Source organism: Phaethon lepturus, unplaced genomic scaffold (genome assembly GCF_000687285.1).
Source record: "Phaethon lepturus isolate BGI_N335 unplaced genomic scaffold, ASM68728v1 scaffold5733, whole genome shotgun sequence".
Taxonomy (NCBI): domain Eukaryota; kingdom Metazoa; phylum Chordata; class Aves; order Phaethontiformes; family Phaethontidae; genus Phaethon; species Phaethon lepturus.
The window spans coordinates 1-15,621 of NW_010528245.1; positions in this window are offsets into that span (position 1 = coordinate 1).

Genomic DNA, 15,621 nt, shown 5'->3' on the forward strand with positions numbered 1-15,621 from the left:
GCATTGGTGCTCCACACCCACTTCATAACAGCACATTTGCAGGATTACTAGCAAGAAATGTATGTCATGACTTCAGGTCATTACTTTCCTCTGTTAAACTGAATTTGTCTTCTCGTCTCCTGGCTAGTACAAATGGGCTGGATTCCTCAGCAATAGTGGAACTTCTCCTGCTTGGTGTGAGCTGAGCACATGGCCGCACTGCTCGCTCAGGGCCAAGGAATCTCATTGGCAACGTCTCCATCCAGCCTCTGTGCTCTGTCTGAACAGTGCTGCACGCTGTGAGCTGCTCCACAACATAACTAGTTTGACCTGGCTTCTGTCAAGCCCTCTGAGATGCCCATTTCACCCTCTTTCCCCTCACATCATAGCAACAATTGTAATGACTAAACAAGAAAAGTCATTAACATCAACAGTGAAATCATTGACACCATATGGAATTTCAGATATTTAAAAACAATCCAGTGGGAGCTCCACATGTTGTTGAAAAACAAAGTAACCTTAACACATTAGGAACCACTATTCTGGTGCCTTTGAACAAACCTTTCTCTAATACCAAGAGTTCTTCTCTAAATTGTCATTTGGGTTGATTCTACTTTTATTGTATCTTCCTTATATTAGCAGCCATCTACATCCAGTGGTCAGTATAATAGGTTGGCAGAGATTTCTCAGACTTAGCTGAATCTATTCAGGGATGAAGGATATGATAGGATAATTTCAGTTGGAAGGGACCTACAAGGATGATCTAGTTCCACTGTCTGACCATCTCAGGGCTAATCAAAAGTTAAAGCAAATTATTAAGGGCATTGTCCAAATGCCTCTTAAACACTGACAGGCTTGGGGGATTTACAACCTCTCTAGGAAGCCTGTTTCAGGGTTTGACCACCCTCTTGGTAAAGAAATGTTTCCTAATGTCCAGTCTGAACCTCTCCTGATACAGCTTTAAACCATTCCCACACGTCCCATGACTGGATACCAGAGAGGAGAGCTCAGCACCTCCCACTCCACATCCCCTCCTCAGGAAGCTGTAGAGATCAATGAGGTCACCCCTCAGCCTCCTTTTCTCCAAACTAGAGAAGCCCAAAGTCCTTAGCCACTCCGCACAGGACATGCCTTCCAGCCCTGTCACCAGCTTTGTTGCGCTCCTCTGGAGGCATTCAAGGACCTTCACATCCTTCTTAAATTGTGGGGCCCAGAACTGCACACAGCGCTCAAGGTGAGGCTGCACCAGTGCTGAATACAGGGGGATAATCACCTCTTTTGACCATCTGGTTATGCTTTAATGCACCTCAGGGTGCAGTTTGCCCTCTTGGCTGCCAGGGCACACTGCTGACTCATATTGAGCCTGCTATCAACTAGCACCCCCAGATCCCTTTCTACAGAGCTGCTCTCCAGCCACTCCTTTCCCAATTTGTATTTGTGCCCGGCGTTACTCTGTCCTAGGTGCAGAATCTGACGTTTCAACTTGTTAAATTTCATCCCATTAATCATAGCCTGATGCTCCAATCTACCTAGATCCCTCTACAAGGCCTCCTGTCCCTCAAAAGAGTCAACAACACCCCCTCGTTTGGTATCATCAGCAAACTTGCTAATTGTTCATTCAATTCCTGCATCCAGATCATTGATAAATATATTGAACAGAACTGGCCCTAGAATTGAACCCTGAGGAACACCGCTGATGACCGGTTGCCAGCCAGATGTAGCCCCATTCACTACAACCCTTTGAGCTCTGCCCTTCCGCCAGATCTTCACTCAGCACACCATGAACCTGTTCATCCTACAGTTGGACAACTTGTCCAAAAGAATGCTGTGACGGACAGTATCAAAAGCCTTACTAACATCCAGAAAAACTACACCCACCACCTTCCCTTCATCCACTAGGCAGGTGACCTTGCCATAAAACAATATCAAATTGCTTAAACAGTATATGTGTGCACTTGTTCTCCATTTGTTGTGCCTGTTGATCTCATTACTTGAGTCAGATGTGAAGAACTTTGGTTCTGCAAAGTCAGATACATTCACTTGTACCGCAACATTCAACTTCTATATACAGATTCAATAAAGCTAATAACATATTTCCATAATGTGCTGTATGAATACCTGCAAAGATAATGAGCTGTTGTTACATCTTTGTGAGCTGAAAGTTTACAGCAGCAATGAATTAACTCTTTTGATCAAGCAAAAAGAAAGAAAGAGCAAATGACTAACATACATTATTCTCCTGCCTGCTCTATTAAAAAATTGACTCAGCCTTCAGTCTGTTGGTTGGAGGACTATTCCAAATAAGCAAAGATGGTAATGATGTAGTGTGGGATGAGCAGAACTAAAGAAAATCAAGATATAAATGCTTTCAGAGCTAAACACCTTGAGTGGAAAGGATGGGCCATGGAAGACGTGCCTCAGTTCCCATGCTGCTTCTGAATTTTCCTTTGTCTCCCTTTGTCATCAAGGGCCTTAGCCACAACAGACAGCAGACTGTAGTGTGATGCTGACACACTCGAGCATCTTGAAATGAACTTGCTAGAGCAGCCTAATTCCAGCTGGCCGAGCTTGGCATTAAGAATTTTATCATGCTTCCCCTGTTGACTTAATTAAAACTATAAAAATTGTCTAGTGCTTCAGAGATAGCTGTCATTGGAAAACAGACTGTTTTCTACTATTGGGTCTTCCTTTCTGCTAAGACTTAGATCTTCCTGATACAAAGCCTAATGCTGTTTGACACTCTTCTAGAGGAGGAAGGAAAATTAGCCCACCATGGCCCATTCTGTCACAATTAGATATATTTCTGTATCCCAGCTAGCTGGCTTAGCATTTGCTTGCGTGTTGCTAGGTCGTACTCCATGCAGTGTACAACACAGACAAACTCTCAGTATTCTTCACTCTTCACCTGTAATAAGATACTGTACTTTCCTAATTTCTGCATGGACAATGAAAGAACTCTGACAGAAATTAGGTTGATAGGGGACGGAAAGTATAAGGTGACATCTACCTCATTATAAACATCAGTTTGGTACAATGGACATGGTCCCCCATACTCCATGCCAAACTCAGCCATAGATTTGAATGCCAGAGCCAGGCACATGCCTAAAATAAGCTCTGACAGGGAGAAGGACAGAAGAAATCTATACCCTAAAACCACGTGCAGTCAACCTGACAGTAGGAAGAGAGCTAATGTTTTCTTTAAATGTTACACTGATGAAGTGTGAAAGCTCCAATTAAACACAAATTGAGAAGGAATATTAATCATGAGGCTTTGCTAGTGAAGCAATCAATAGTCTGAAATCTTAAAAAGTGAAGAGTGCTTGTGTGGGCACAGGATAATAAATCTGAAGATAATTCCAGGAAAAATATTTACAACTGACTGCTTCTTAGGGGGCTTTCAGGTTGAAAGTGCAGTGCAGAAACACCTGTGTCATCTTCCAGGCTTCACTTGGGCAAAGCCCTTTAACAAATCCATTATTCTGTGTAGAGGACCATGCTCCAACAAGCTGTTCAAGCTGCAATTTGTGTCTTGAATGCTGTGCAAAGCAAAAAGATGTCTGAGTCATGCCAGAGACTGTTTCACTGTGAAAAGAAAGAGGGCAAGGAATGGATGTAAGAAAGAAACCTCCACAAAATAAAGGAGTCCCGGGGAGCAGGCATCCACAGCAGGACTAAGATGTGATTAGTCCCATGAAAAACCCTCTTATAAGTCACCGTGAACAGTCTCACTGGGAATAGTCTCCATGGAAAAAGTGCCCAGCGGTCAAAGTGCTAGCCAGGGACTCAGGAGGCTCCTGCTTGGCCATCCACTCTCCATGTGAGCAGCATAGGTCACTTGGGTTATGCTCCCATGCCACATTGCAGAACAAGGCTAAAGATCACTCTGTAGCCTTTGAGCGGGATAATACTCCTAAAAGCCCCACACAGAGATGCTAACACACATTTTTCATAGCAATACTTTCATTGTGGCCCGGCTGCTAATTAATCCAAGCACATACTTCAGCTAACATGGCTTGCCTGATTCCAGGATAGCTCAGTTAACACTCAGACTGTGCTTTGTTTCACATGTAGCTTAGACATATGAAACATGCCCTGTGTCTCTCTGCATCTCATCTCTCCATAAATCAGGGATAGTAATCATCACTGGCATTGTGCACAAATAAATGCAAGGACAACAGTGAGGCTTTAAGATGAGGAGAAGACAGGGAGATACCTCTAAATATGACAAATCAGATGAACCATAGTGTGACAGTGCTGGCTCCATGCTCTGGCATTTTGTGCTTGCCTAGGGTACCAATGCCAAGAGCATTGTGCCCAGCTCCTCAGGACTCTGCTGCCCCATAGGTCCCTCCAGAGCTAAGACAGCAGCATGGCAGCTTCCCAGTCAGCACAATGCACCAAACAGCACTAAGTTCCCCGTTCAGGTGGCCATTTCTAACCCAACAAATATGGCTACTTCTTCTGGGAGTGGAAGTGTGTAACAACTCACATGGCCAGCAACAAACACCCTACCTACCTCATGTTTTGCTGCTAGGCCAGCTACCACATGCAAATGTCAATGAACCAGTCATCAACCGGACTTGGCTGTCTATATCCTTCAGGAATCACTTGCTGAAGAGATAAGGTCTAGGCAAGCTCCATCTTTTTCAGCCATGCCAGTTACCTATTTTCTCGTCTAGGGACTTTCAGGACAGAGCTGTAGAGCTACTCTGCTGCCCCTAAGTTACTAGAGCTGCACTTCTCATCCATGGGCTACCGACTGTTAAAGTGCTGCAGGCAACACACATGGTACAAAGGACACCTTTGCCAGCCATCAACACACCCCTCCACTGCAGCAAGGAGGGGAGACGTTTTTCAAAGATCAAAGTGAGACTTGGACTAAAATGCTTTATAGACACTGATCTAAGGAGCTGTCAGGTATAACCCCCTTAATTAGATCTACCAGTTTTATATTAGAATATAAGACATATACTTTGTATTTAGGAAGAGTGCAAGCTGTGATCCACTTCCATTGCCGTCTTATTACCAACCCAAGTGATTTCATGTACTTCATTTTACACTCTTCACAGAGTGTAAGAATAGATTTCTCTAACCCTAATAAATCACTGTTATTTTCCTCTGTTCTTCCACTCTGTCTTACCTTGCACCTCTCATTCCAGAGAGTAAGAGTGGCTGAAGTTGGCATATGCATGCTTTAAACAGTCAACGACACATTGTTTTCACTCAGAAGAGGAAAACCAAGTCCTTCCATCAGGGAAAGATGCTCTGGTATGCAGCTGCTTAATTACAGTTTCTTACTAGTGCTGATCTGATGGATGAAAAACTGTTTCTTACACACTCATATTCAGTCCCTCAAACTATCTGGCTCTTCCTATAAAGGAAGAAAGGTCTCCCAGGTGAGGAAGGCTGTAGTAGCGAACTTCACGTGTGTGTGTGTGTATGTGGTTTTGCCCCATTCAACACAGGAAGACTTCCATGGTTATGATTCAAAGCGAGGTTAACCACCACTTAACCTCCTCCAAGACCTAGGACTCTTTTGCCTATTGCCTCTACTCATCTCAGAAGAAAATAACTTCTTGTGCAAGCCCACAACAGAATATACACTGTTACCATTCGCTGAGCTCCCAAAGAAGGAGAGAGTAACTTGATTAACTCAGGTTTTCAACTGTAAAAAGCAATTTGCTTTAACAAATGCCAAGTTTTTCATGCAGAGGAGAGGGGCTTCAGCAAAACAAGCAAAGCAGGCCAGAAGACAAGGCAGCCTCGTAGTTGCCAGCAAGTGGAAAATCTGAAGGCCAATTCTTACTCTAAATCAGGCAGTGGAGGGACCTTAAGCTGGTTCACCTACACCCTAGGTAAGCTTAACCACTGCTGTCTTGTGCATAGCCTGAACCAGACTGCTAGTCCTGGGAATGCCTACAAAATTGGATACGGTGAGCGAAAAATGCCTGAGAACCCTGTTGGGTTTTAAGGTTAGAGCCAACTGAAACCGAGCAGCTGAGTTTGTGCCCAGCAGCACAAATTAGTCAGGATTTTCCTGGAAGATTATACACATACAGAAATCAGGTACATCTGAAACAGCTGCTGGGTGGGGTTTGAAAGGAAGTGCCAAGGCACCTAACTGCCCACTTATGCTTCTTTGTGGAACTGGCTCTTTAAAAATATGGGCATCTCCTGTGGTAGCCCATACAAAAGAGACCAGACTCTGGGCTTCAAGCTCTTGGTACTGTTCATTTAAAGAATCTCATTCTGGAAAGTCCCAAGCCAGACACTGAAGGTCAAGGCTAGATATAACTTGAAGATGTTGACATAAAGCTGCTTGATACAGTAGCCAAGAAATTGTGAACCCTTTTTAGCTCCATGTTCTCGAAACTTGCCTCCATAGATAGCTCGTGACATATGGGCATAGTCACTGTTCTAGTTAGCACAGCTTTTCACAGAGCTTAAAGAAACTTTGAGTGTGGAGTAGCGTGAACTAGGACCCACCTGCTGGAACTAGCACTGGCTAGTGGATTAGGGTAAATGCTCACAAACCAAGTCAAAATGCTCCACAGTTAATGACTTGACATTAAATCATATTCTTCTATGGAGGAGGTTGCTATGTTTTTGTAATGGAAGGTTTTTGCACTTTTATACCATGGCATGGTTAAAAGGGGTAACTGATAATGATAATAATAAAGGCATGAGAATGTGGTAAAGGCACTGCATTTTTATAAGGCCAAACTATAAAGATATTTATAACAGTCAGTACCCTTATAACCTCCAAAACATAACCCACAAACAACTATGAAATGAATATGCTTAGGCAACTGCTGGGCTTAATCCAGTGCAAGCTGAAATCAATGGAGGGACGTCAGGGACTCTGGACTGTGTCCAGAAGGGAGCAAATGAAAAGCACAGCACAGAAAATGGTGATCCGGGCAGCCTTCATACAGTATGCTAAGCACATCAGACACTGGCAGATCTTGCACAGGAATTCTCAACGGAAAATCCTCAGTAAGGCAGAAATTGCCTCATTTTTGAGCTATTACAGGCATATTTTTCAACACCAAAGCTAAGGTCCCAAAGCCATAACTAAAGCTTTCCACGGGGCTTAGTGGGTTTACTGTGAGTCTGGTTTAGTATAGCATCATTCCCTTCTTTGCAAATCCTGTTAAATTGTTTCCACTCTCTCACCACTCTGTTTCCAGTAAAGACCGGTTAGCACAGACTAAAGGAGGCAAAAAAGAAAACCTCAGTTGCTTAGCAGTAAAACATACGGACAGTTTCTGCAAACAGCTTGGATGTTTTGAGTGCTTGAGTACTGAAGGCCTGTACTTGAGCTGTTTCAAACAGGACCGGACAAGAGAAAACTTTCACAATTCTCTATGCTTGTCACTGATTCTCAGTGGAGTATCTCTCCTTCTGAGATTTCTGTACTTCCAGGAACATTTTTGGTAAGCGTTCCATGAAGAAGATCCACCTCCAGACCACCTAAAGAGGTCCAAAAGACTCCTGTCTCTCTCCCTCTGCCTTGGCCCTGTGTGGCCTCCAGGAGCACTGCCTGCTTGTGAGTAGCTGGGAGAAACTCCTACACATCTACTTGCTTCGGATACTCTCCTTCTCCTGACTCTCTCCTAGATAATAAAGACGATCTCAGCTGACAAGACAACTCCCCAGGAATTCAGCAGGCTTTAGATCGGTGTCTGCATAGGGACAGAATATGAAGCTGTGTTAATTTAAGGGAGTTGCTATGATTCTGATGCATGCATGTACGGAGCGTAAGATGAGTTCTTGCTTGACTTAGGGAGGCAGTGTGAGGATGCGCTCGCAGACACGCGCACATACAGCGCAAGACCTCCTGCTCACCGTGACTCAGCATCAGAGCACTGCTACTTCTTTTGTTCTTTATCTTCCCCTAATATAAAAATAACACTCAGATAGACAAGACATGAGATACTCATTGCACAGGGAAAACCCAAGCAACATAAAGATCCGTTAAAGGATGCTGATTTAATGGACACATTAATGACAAATACTACATGCACAAAGGGAAACAGCTCAGCAGAGTGAAGTGCTGTGCAGATACAAGACAATTTGGTTGCCAGCTAGGAAATGTGGCAATATATTAGCTAGAAGAATTATATGCCCTCTGAGATTCGCTTAAACTAAGATATGAATGCTCTATTCTTTCCCTTTAACCTGACTAACAATGCTAATAAAATATTTACTACGTACCATAAAACATGTACAATGCTGCCTTTAACTTGCCAGAGAAAGCACACATGAAAATAAAATAATAAGGCAACCTATGAACTTGGCTAAAAAATATTAATCTGGCATCAAGCAATGCCTCTCCGTACACATATGTATTTCCCTCAAGAAAGTGCAACTATTTATTAAATATTCTTATTGATGATAACTACAGTAGAGCCCTGGTAAACCTGGAGAAACGTGTGTCTTTTTTTAAAGATCAGGTTGAATTTTCATAACAGTATAACAGTATGCTGCACTTAAATGGAGAGGAAGCTGCAAAAGCTGTAAAACACATGCGAGAATCTATGGTGTGTACCAGCTGAGTAAATTGATGGTCTTGGACAATTAAGAGGTGCCCATTATAAATGTTCTTTTTTGATGATGGAAAGTAGATTTTGGAGCTCTTCTTTTGCACAAATTCATCAGAGGAGAAAAGTTGTTGATTATCAGCTGCTGTGCGCACTCATCAGGGACTAAATGCACATTTCCCCTGTCTGCAGCCCGTGCTTGACTGGCTCCCAGGTAAGGGGAAATCTGTAGTGGAGACAATGAAGACACCCAGCTCCTCCTTCAGGAAGCACCAAATGACCACAACCTCTTCCATAATGCATTGCTCACAGATAAGAAACCAAGACACCGTAACTTGATCAGGCCCCAAATAACGATTTGCATGCAGACCACAGCTGCTGACATCAAGCCACATACTGCGGAGTCAACCACCCTCTCTCCTCGGAGCACAAGTATCTCCAGCACCCAGCTGAGGTGGCACAGAAATGAACTAACGAATGAGGCAGAGGAGGCGGGGAAATATTTTAGTCTTCACCTGAAACACACCAGAAAGTGCCCTCACTGAAGCACTTCCTCTTGAAGCTCTGAGCAGCCTCCAAGCTTTGATACCCTGGCTTCAGCTTCACATGTTTTCTTCATCAGAATTAGCCTGACAATGCAGGGAAAAATGGCAAAGGAATTTGTTTACACTGTACACAGGCTCCCCGCTCACCTGTTACATGATTAGGTGGTTACATAAATGGCCCAAGATGTCACATTCCTCACCCGGGCACTGACCCTTGAAATAATCCAGGCAATGTGACTCTGAGTAGCGGCAGGGTCTATTTGCGAGAGGACTTGCCGAGCGGGGCTGCAGTATAGAGTGTTCTTTCCGTTTTTATGAGTGCATTCATCAGTGGATCATCATTTGCAGACAGAGAAATTCAGACAGTTTCCATGGTCCATTCCAAAACTGGCTGCACATCAATGGGATCTCAATAATGTTTCCTTCACCTTCATTTTTTCTGAGGACCAGTATGAAGGGCAATCAATCGCAAGTTCACCAGCTTGGTTCCTTGTTTAAAAACAAGTAGATGATGACCTTGCATAAGATTTTCTTTCCCACCCCTCCCTCCACACTGATTATCTGATCCAGAGCCCACAGAAATCTGTGAAAACTCTAACACAAACTTCAAAGAGCTCTGTAGTCAGCCCTTTTTCATCTATCCCTTTCAAACATGCCCAGCATTTTATGCAGCATGTTGCATTCAATAAATCTGGTGACATTCACCTACAGACCTCAAAGCATTTCCCAGTCATTAACAGCTCACGTTATCACAAAGCAAATATTATTCAATGGCTGATTCTATGGCTCCTGAAAATGAGTCAGTGCTTGTTTAGAGATTATGCATTCCACAAACCGATGCCCTGTTATCCTGTGTACCATGGGCTGGCAGATCTTCCAGAGAACTCACCCATTTGGTTTTGGCCACCAAAGGAGGAAGTTTTTCTTCTTTTGTTTTTGTTTGTGGGTTTTTTTTTTTGGTCATTTTCAAACAAACATCAAGAAATGATGACAAATGTAGACCAAAATGAAAGCTAATGTCACCTGTTACAAATCTTTATTGGGGTAGGAAAAAAAAAATCTTTCAAAAAAAGCCTGATATCTCCCAATCAATTATAAAGCTCTGGCCTGCAATTACAGTTTATTCCCTCTCTCTACTAAAGGTGAGTTTATGCAAAAAGAAATCTCATTACTCATCAATTTGCAATGTGCTTCAGTTTCTCATAAGATATTGGATCTAACTAATGTAGTATATTATTTCCCAGAAAAGGACTGGCAAAAAGAGGAGGGCAGGCATTGGATTGTCTGTGGGGGATCTCTTAGAGAAGCCATGTGACATGACATCTTGCAGCTGTTTCAAAGGATGGTGTCTCTTGCACTTTCAAAGACAAATGATACACCAAACAGTCAAACTGCTGCTAATGCTATTCTAGTTCACAGGAAGTCTGGGATTTAGGGAAAGGCAGCACGTGGGTGATTTGAAAGTTGGCTATGACTGCTGAATTTAAATTTAAATTTAAATTACAAGCCCATCTAGCACCCAATGCAAAGCTCTGGGAAAGAACAGCTCTCATGCTGCAAAACCTAATAGACCCATGTGTCTGAACTGTACCAGAGTCTCTACCTTTCTGCATTTGTTCACGTGCAAATGGTACAAGCTCTCCAACACAGGAACTACCTTTTCATATTCTCATCTTCCATTTATTTACTTATGACTAGTCGAATCCATGACTAATTCCTCTTGGGTCTGCAAACGGTGACCACAGTCCATTTAGAAACAAGCATGTAGTTGTGCTCAGCACATTTGGTGGCATCATATTAAATTTCAAGGATGACTTATTTCCAAAATGTAATATTTAACATTGATGATACTTGTTTCTTGAAATGTTGCAAGAATAACACTTTAAAGTGTGTAGAAAATAATATGTAAACTCAGTGTAAACTCCTATAAACTCAATTGCTTCACCTCATTAAACATTTCCAGCCCATGAGACTTTCAGAAGGAATAAATCAGCGCTCCCTAATTTTCACAAGCCTGAATAAAATAAATAAGCAAGATGACATTAATTTAGAAGAAACCCACTATACAGGCGAAAACTGTTAACATTTCCCTGGTTCCATTAGCACTGAATGACAAAATCTTCCTCACAACTGAACCTGACCTCGTAGATCAGCAGATTGGTTGACAATGATGTTACACCTATCTGGTTTAGTTAGCAGCAGCCAGAGCAGATCATGCAGCTAGCAACAGGAGGAATATTTTCTTCTTATCATGTATCCTCTTCTTAATCTAATCATCTACAGAGCAGTTTAACTACTTATTTCAGATCAAAGTAGCTTTACTAAACAAAACTGACACCTTACAAGGTAACAGTTTCAGACAACTTTCTTAAATGAAGCAATATCTGGAATAGATGAACTGCAGATTTAGGTTTTAAAGACAGGGGAGCATTACCAGGGCCAATGTCAAGGCAGTCTTTTCAAGAATATGTGTTGGCATGCAAACACACACATTCCACATGCTGCCACCAGAAACATTTTCCTTCAAAATTAAACAAAAAGAGAACAGGAAAAGCAAGATCCTTAGATTACAGAAATGATGAGCTACTTTTAATCTGTTACCTTCTTTTCTGAACCTTGCAGGATTTTTACTTCAGTTGCAAAAAGTAGCCAACAGAGAAGGTATTTGTACAATTTTTTCATCAGCAGGGATCTCCCAGATAGTAGTAGGTCAGTCACCTGGCAGTGAATATCACTGAGATCCTCTCTTCTTCCTTGCTTGAATGTCCAAGAAAGCCATCTAGCTATAGGTGCTGATCGTGAAGACAGAGAATGTGGAACTTTCTGGTATTTTCTTATTTTTACATGTTGAACTCCCATATTTTGATGCTACTGCATTTTGGGAGCCAAATCTGCAATCTAGTTTGTGAAAACACCTTCCCATAATGATTGCTGAGGAGGGTGGGCTTCAGCTTAAATACACTCAGAAAATCACTGTCTGGAAAAGTTGTGTTGCAGTCACATGGCCTCTCAAAATCATATGCACTTTCAAAATACCTTGTCCTACGGGGTGTCACCAGGGGAAGCCATCCTTAGCCTTCTGCAGTGGGGAAAAGCAGTTACTCTTACCTCAGGTACCATTACAGGCCAAGCAGGTCATTAAAAATAGCTAATGGCTTAGTCAGCCACTAAACCTTGTCACTTTCCCATGCATCCTATTACATTCTCTCAGCATGCTGGAAATAAATTTAACTAGATTATGACAATCAGTCACATCCTTTCATCAAGGAAGAAAATTAGGGAAGTAATTGGGTAAAAGATGATGATTTATATGGCCCTTTCTGACACAGGAGCAAAGAACTGTTTTTACATTGTAATGACATCAAATCTTTTCAACATAAGCTAATCTAAATTTCTGCCAAGCTGTAATTCTCACTTGGGCTTTTCTCTCATTACTGTAAGTTAAAAAAAGGAAGAAGAAATAAATTACAAAAGTGTGTAGGTGTGTGTGGCTACACAAGGGAATAGTCACCCAGTTTGTTCCTTATTCATAATAAATCTTGGTATAAAATGATAGGTCAGAATGATTTTCAGGTTAAGAACTTCTCATGAAACTGGAAACTGCTGTTAGCAAAATTACCCACGGGTCAAAATTTTGGCAATACCTGTGCACCTGTTTTTTCCCTTGTATCTTCCAGTTTACTGTAAAAGTGTAAACCTGCTTGATCATTTTATAATGACAAAAAGGCAGCTATAGTAGAGATTAAGAAACAAAAAAAAAGCTGGCATGAAAAATAAATAAAACATAAATTACTAACAACTCCTATTAGTATACAAACTAAAATTAAACTGAGGGAAAGTACTTGCAAAGATGAGGAGAGAACTGGGTAAACCTGCCTGTGGCAATGAGTGATTCATGAGCGCTGTAATATGACTGGTAACATTTCAGGTCCACACAAGCAATCTAAATCTGGTCCAGTTTCACAGTGGTCAAAAGCTGGTACAATCTGATGTGATGCTGGGTGGCTGTAGAAATCAGCTGATGATTTAAATCTAATTCCTTTCAGTGGGCAGAAGTTGGTATTGTAAGGATACTGCCCAGGGAACTCAGAAGTCCAGGGGTTATTTGCACAAGCAAAAGCTTTCCTGCTCATTTGTGCTTATCATTTAGCTTAAGGGGAAGCCTGACCAAGCTACTGAACACTGCACAGCCACAGCTGCCTATTTATTTATATACTGAAACAGTAGTAAACTCCTCCATTAGGCAGTAAGAATACAACCACTAAGAATACACATACAACATTTCTAGTCAACTCAGAAGCCATTATTTCTGTCCCTGAGATTTACTAAATATGGTATTTTCTCATTCAACTTTTATTACCTTTAATTAACTCCAGATGATACATGAAGTCACTAGAAGCAAAAATAATGTCCCCTTCATTCTTCAAATGCTGGCTTTGCAAACTCAAGCACACATTTACCAGCAAATTAATCCTTTCTACCAGCACTGATCGGTGCAGTCTGTAGTCCTGCATTATGTGACACAGTCATAGCTGTGCAGTGCTCTCTTTAGATGAAGGTCATGTCATAGCTTTCCATAAACCTCTGAATCTGACCGGCTCAATCATCACAGGGTCCAAACCCAGGTCATATCCTGCTGATTGCACAGGAAGTACATAATATCCAGATCTCTCTCATGAAGAGGTCCATTTGGAGAGTTGAAGGAAGCACAATCTGTACATATTTATACTGTTTGTCAAAACTACAATGCACACAGGACTCAGAATGCATCCTACAAGCCAGCCTGCAAACTACAATAGCACCACATTCACTTGCCACAGGAGAACGGCTCCTTCACACCTCTTCTCCACCCAGCCAAAACCTGCTGAAGAAGCCAGTCAGAGAACCAGCCTTACTACCTAGCAAATGTAGGTCAGTAAAGGTCAGGCCTGGGGAAGACAGGTATCTTCACCTGAAAACTACCTCCCTATCTAGGAGCCCTTAGCAATGTCCTTATTTATCCTATCTTGGCTAATAAACAAAGTGTAACAGCCAGTTCACTTTCATAATTGTAACTCCCTGCATAATGAAACTGAAATGAAAAGCAACCATGGCTCCTACTTATACTTCAGTATCCATTATGCCTCAGATACGAGAGTGCCAAGGGGAAAAAGACGGAAGTCTTTTTATACATATACATATACATATACATATACATATACATATACATATACATATACATATACTTTGCATACAACACTCAATCAGCTATGAAAACCTCAGCCCATGGAAAGCTAGAAGCATAGCAAAAAACGTCTCCTGTAGATATCAATTGGGGAGAATTACATATTGGAATTTTAGAGGGGAATGCACACAAAGGCAGGTGATAACAAAGCACTGACAATGTGCTGCAAGATGCAGGTCAACCACAGCCACTACTGTGAACTGCTGTTTCTAGGACTCTCCTCTTACAGTACTGTGAGGCTACACAAACAGCAGTCGGGAAAAGCATAAAAGCATATGCACCACAGCATAAAAGTAAAGACTTTTCCAAGGGGAAATTTGCAGCAAGGGTGGAAGAAAGCCCCAAATGTTCCTACAGTCTGTTGACTCACCACCAACATCCCCCAGTCAGACTGATCTTCTACTGAGAAACTAATGTTAAAGGTTGTTGCTGTAACTGATTTGCATCAGAAATGTGGAGTAAAAACCTCAAGTCTTCTAATACTTAATGACAAGTAAAATCCAACCCATGTCACTCAGCAACCTTCTTTTCTTCTCAGACCTTTCATATCCCTCCTTATGATCCATTTTATATGATACTGATCAAAAGTTACCTTCAGGAAGTTTTAACGGGATAAGCACAAGATTACCGTTTGTGTATCACAGGTTTCCAAGCTTCTCAACAAGCTCATGTCCTTAAGTTGGCTGTTGCCCCTCATCTAATTTGCACGTGCCTTCTCCTGGAAAAGCAGTGGACTCTGCCAGCTCTGTGCTCCACTAGAGAGAAAGCTGGTCAGAGCAGCAAGGACCGCCCCTGTGGCAGGAAAGGGAAGCCTACAGCCTCCATACAGAGCTCAGCATCTGGTGCCTACCATTCTCTGCCTTCACTCAGATTTCTGTCCCCCCCTGCTTTTGCCATGTTTCTCCTCCAAGACCTGAAGCAGCAGTAACACATGCAGGGATTCCTGTGCCCTATCTGGAATGCCGCTGGCTTAACTTGCATCTTTTTGCCAGCTAGCCAGAGAGTATTTGCATTTTCAAGCCATCAACCACCGTGACTTCACAGAAAGAACAAGTATTATCCAGCACTATTCAATAGCATTAATTATAATGGAAATTTTGTTCTCAGGCTCATTTTCCTCCTCCCAGGCTCATACTGGTGCCTGACTCGCACTTCGCCACAAATTCCCACTCTTCTTTACCACTGAGAGCCGAGTAGTAATTTGACGGCCACTGGGGATATCACCAGCAGGACAGTCTTTCAAGCCTGTTGTCTTGTCGAGAGCTATTGATTTTTCTTTTAGTGCCTCTGGCAACTTAGAAAGGACGATCTCTAGGGTTTTGTAGCAGGA